This window comes from Triturus cristatus, chromosome 4_1 (genome assembly GCF_964204655.1).
Source record: "Triturus cristatus chromosome 4_1, aTriCri1.1, whole genome shotgun sequence".
NCBI classification, from domain to species: Eukaryota; Metazoa; Chordata; class Amphibia; order Caudata; family Salamandridae; genus Triturus; species Triturus cristatus.
Window position 1 is genome coordinate 127773557 of NC_140585.1, and position 4749 is coordinate 127778305.

Consider the following 4749-nt stretch of genomic DNA (forward strand, 5'->3'; position numbering starts at 1 on the left):
TCGTTGGTTGTCAGGGATCTTTATGATCCGGCCGGTAGGTGCAGAGTTTGTGCCACAAGCGGCAGCGATCTCGTGATGAGGGTAAGCGGTAGCGGGACAGTCTTTGAATCAGTGTCTCTGCGGAGTATCCGGCGCACAGCTCTCAATCCTCGAGCTGAGGGGATGTTGCTTCTTTCGGCGATCTCTGCCGATTCTCTTGGAGGAGCGGGCCGCGAGTCACTCAGCAGGCACTGGAGGTTCGTAGTTCGGGGAGCCGCGACGGCGTCTGCAGGGCTCAGATGGTTCAGAGTTCGGGGAGCCGCGACAGCGTCAGCAGGGCTCAGATGGTTCAGAGTTCGGGGAGCCGCGACAGCGTCAGCAGGGCTCAGATGGTTCAGAGTTCGGGGAGCCGCGACAGCGTCAGCAGGGCTCAGATGGTTCAGAGTTCTTCCGTTCGGGGAGCGATCGAGCCGCGACCAGGTCAGCTGGCTCTCGTCAGTTCAGGTCTTCTTCCTCTCCCGTCCCTTCAGCACCCCTTGTAATACTTCCCCTCCTCTTTGAAGTCCGGAGTCCTCGCGGAGAGGGGTCTGGTGCCTGGGGGCGGTGTGTCGGGGCTTCCTGTCGCTCGGCCCTTTGATCTGTTCAGGTGGGTCTGGGAGGGACTCCAGACACCCAGCAGGCGAGGCGGCCGCTCACCGGGGGCCTGGTGGTCGATCGAAACCTCCCTCGGGGAAGAGACCAGAGGTGTGACAGGGTCGGCGCCTCTCGGTCTGGTTTGGGGGGTTTCGCTCTCCCTCGGCTGGGCATGCGTGTAGGGGATCTGGCCGGCCCTCGGGATGTTGGGCCATGGGGGCCGGAAGTCTGTGACATCGAGGATCGGTGCGGTTGCAGGGTAGCTTGCTGGTCGGGAGGGCCCATGCCACGAGGCCGGTCTCACACGTGCCCCCCCCAGCTGAAAGGCGGGGAGAACTACCCATCCACTTGGGGGTTCTCCTCGCTGAAGCGGAAGAATCGGGACAGGCCGTCAGCGTTGGCGTGGTCCATCCCGGGGCGATGTTCCACAGTAAAATCCATCCCCTGGAGGGGGGGAACAACCTTTACAACGCAACTTTTACAACGCACTACCTTTACAACGCATTTTTTACAACGCATAATCCGTTACAACGCATGACATTACAACGCATGACACTACAACGCATTTTTAAAAACTACCTTTACAACGCATTCCATTACAACGCATACTACCATTACAATGCGTTGTAAGTGCATGCGTTGTAAAAGTGTGCGTTGTAACGTCATACATCCCCTGGAGGGAGATGGACCAGCGTAGCAGCTTGGGGTTTTCCCCTCGCATCTGCATCAACCACCGCAAGGGTCGGTGATCGGTTTGTACTCGGAAGTGTGTTCCGAACAGGTAGGGCCGTAGCTTTTTGATCTATGCCTTTGTCGTCGAACTGTGAGAGGACTGCCCCGATGCCGTGTTCCGAGGCGTCCGTCTGGACCACAAACTCCTGGGCGTAGTCGGGGGCTTTAAGCACTGGAGTCGTACACATAGCGGCTTTTAGGGCGTCGAACGCTTTCTGGGAGGGGGGAGTCCATTGTACTTTCTTGGGGTGTCTTTTGGAGGTCAGCTCTGTGAGGGGGCCTGCGATGCTGCCATAGTTCTTAATAAACCTCCGGGAGTAACCGGTGAGGCCCAGGAAGGCCCTGACTTCCATTTGGGTCGTGGGGGGTTCCCAGGACAACATGGCATCGATCTTTGGCTGGAGGGGGCGACCTGTCCGCTTCCCACCTGGTGCCCCAGATAGGTTACGGAGCCGTGCCCAATTTGGCATTTGCTGGCTTTGATGGTGAGTCCGGCCTGGCGCAAAGCCAGCAGGACTTGTCGGAGGTGCTGGAGGTGCTCGGTCCATTGGGACCTGAATACCGCTATATCGTCGAGGTTTGCTGGTCGGGAGGGCCCACGCCACGAGGCCGGTCTCACAGAGACAAACTGATTGGGAGAGAGAGACAGAGAGAGGGAGGGAGACAGGGAGAGGGAGGGAGACAGAGAGAGAGGGAAACAGAGTGAGTGAGACAGAGGGAGACGGAGACAGAGGAAGGGAGACAAGGAGGGAGACAGAGGGAGGGAGACAGAGAGAAAGGGAGAGAGAGAGAGAGGGAGGGAGACAGGGAGAGGGAAAGAGAGAGAGGGAGAGGGAGAGGGAGGGAGACAGAGAGAGGGAGGGAGACAGAGAGAGAGGGAGACAAACAGAGTGAGTGAGACAGAGGGAGACAGAGGGAGGGAGGGAAATAGAGAGGGAGGGAGACAGAGGGAGGGAGACAGAGGGAGGGAGACAGAGGGAGGGAGACAGAGGGAGGGAGACAGAGGGAGGGAGACAGAGGGAGGGAGACAAGAGGGAGGGAGACAAGATGGAGGGAGACATACAGAGGGGGGAGAGGAAGGGAGGGAGGGATTGAGACAGAGAGAGGGAGACGGAGGAAGGGAGGGAGACAGAGGGAGGGAGACACATAGTGAGTGAGACAGAGGGAGACAGAGACAGAGGGAGGGAGACAGGGAGGGAGACAGAGAGAGAGAGGGAGGGAGGGAGAGAGAAAGGGAGACAGAGTGAGGGATACAGAGGGAGAGAGAGATAGATAGATAGATAGATAGATAGATAGATAGATAGATAGATAGATAGATAGATAGATAGATTTATAGAAAGAGAGAGTGATAGGAGGGAGACAGAGCGAGATAGATAGATAGACGGATAGATAGATAGATAGATAGATAGATAGATAGATAGATAGATAGATAGATAGATAGATAGATAGATAGATAGATAGATAGATAGATAGAGATGTGTGAATGCCGGGTCTGGTGGCTCAGTGGACGAAGGCGTCCGCTGCAGGGGCCTGTGTTCCACCTCATGGTCACAGTTTTTTTTTGCTCTAGCCCCGCCCACTCCCCCACTGCCCCCGCCCCACCCGGTGTGGCCCTCGGCCACAAACCACACTGTAAATTTGGCCCCCGAGAGAAAGTTTGTGAGTACCCATGTCTTACATTAAACATAAACGTCTGTCTTTGGTGATGTAAAAGGGTGCGACCACTTTTAAAAGCTTGTGTTAGGACTTAAGAAAAATATGTGAGAAAGCTCACTACACTGAGCAAACCCAGAGAAAACCTCTTCTTTTCTTCATCATTCTGGAGGCGATAACATGCTTCTAAACACTTGGGGATATCTCTTTCGCCCTGTGTCTCTCTCGGCTCCTGTGTTTCTCTCTCTTTCGCCTTCTGTGTCTCTCTATCAGACAAAGTGAACTTAATTTTAGTCAACTTCTCACTAAAAAGTTAAATGTTTGAATCTGTTGGTCGTTTCTAGGAAACATGAATCAAAAAGCGTGTGTTTTTTCAATTTGGTCTATTTCGCAGCAAAGAACTTCCGTTTAGGCAGATGCTTTGCAAAACAATATTGTAAAACGGATATAAAAAACATTTGAAGGGGACACCCGGATTTGAACCAGGGACCTCTTGATCTGCAGTCAAATGCTCTACCACTGAGCTATATCCCCAGCTGCTTTCTTAGTTTCACAATAAGTGATATATTTGTCTTCAGCGGCCCTGCCCGTGCTGTACCTTCAGTTATACATTCCTGTCTTCTAGTCCGGTTTTTCCGCTCAGCTCTATCCTCAAGCCGTTGGAGGTTTCTAGCACTGAGCTACAAACATGTCCTCCAGTTCTGCTCCTGTCCTTCACCTCTTTGGCGTGCCTGACCAATATTCACCCGTCTTGCTCATTATTTCATCACTGAGTTATATCACCGAGCTTCAAGGTACCCCCGAATAGGATAACATTTCACCTTCTGAATGGGGACAGAAAGCCTTGTGAAATAGGATGTGTGAGACCGGCCTCACGGCGTGGCCCTCTCCATCATCCAGCCAACCTGCAACCACCCTTGTTAGACGGCGACCTCAGAGGAGCCTGGAAGGGGGTCCTGACTACCCTGAGACCTACCCTCGAAGTATCGTAGCCGGGCACTGGCGGGAGACTCCCCAGGGGGAGGAATCTCGTATCTAGGATCGTACTTCTGGCACCACACGACACAGAGTGACCACACCGGGTATGCTTAGAAATCAATCTTTATCAAGTAGGTTATCACTGCAAATATGTACAAGGTGAGCACGGGCTCAATGAGTCTCGGAAGGGGTAGGGGGTAGCGGGACAGTCTCCGGTAAAGGTTCAAGGCAGGGACGTATCCGGCGCACAGCTCACAATCCTCGAGCTGGGGGATACGTGGTTGTAGTCGGGGTCCGGCGGGACCGTGAGAGTCCGTTGGAGCCGCGAGTCACTCAGCGGGCTCAGGTGCAGGTTCGGAGGTCTTACGAGGTTCAAGGAGCCGCGAGTCACTCAGCAGGCTCAGGCACAAGTTCGGAGGTCTTACGAGTTTCAGGGAGCCGCGAGTCACTCAGCAGGCTCAGGTACAAGTTCGGAGGTCTTACGATCTTCAGGGAGCCGCGAGTCACTCAGCAGGCTCAGGTACAAGTTCGGAGGTCTTACGATCTTCAGGGAGCCGCGAGTCACTCAGCAGGCTCAGGTACAAGTTCGGAGATCTTACGATCTTCAGGGAGCCGCGAGTCACTCAGCAGGCTCAGGTACAAGTTCGGAGGTCTTACGATCTTCAGGGAGCCGCGAGTCACTCAGCAGGCTCAGGTACAAGTTCGGAGGTCTTACGATCTTCAGGGAGCCGCGAGTCACTCAGCAGGGCTCAGGAGGGTCCAAGTTCCAGGAGC

At 54.6% G+C, this 4749-nt stretch overlaps 1 non-coding gene across 1 annotated transcript; it reads right to left on the minus strand.

Moving 5' to 3' along the window:
• Positions 1-3459: 3459 nt before the first annotated feature.
• On the minus strand, positions 3460-3531 carry TRNAC-GCA (transfer RNA cysteine (anticodon GCA)). The gene has a single exon. It is a non-coding gene; the product is annotated as a tRNA-Cys (tRNA).
• Between the last annotated feature and the right edge of the window lie 1218 nt (positions 3532-4749).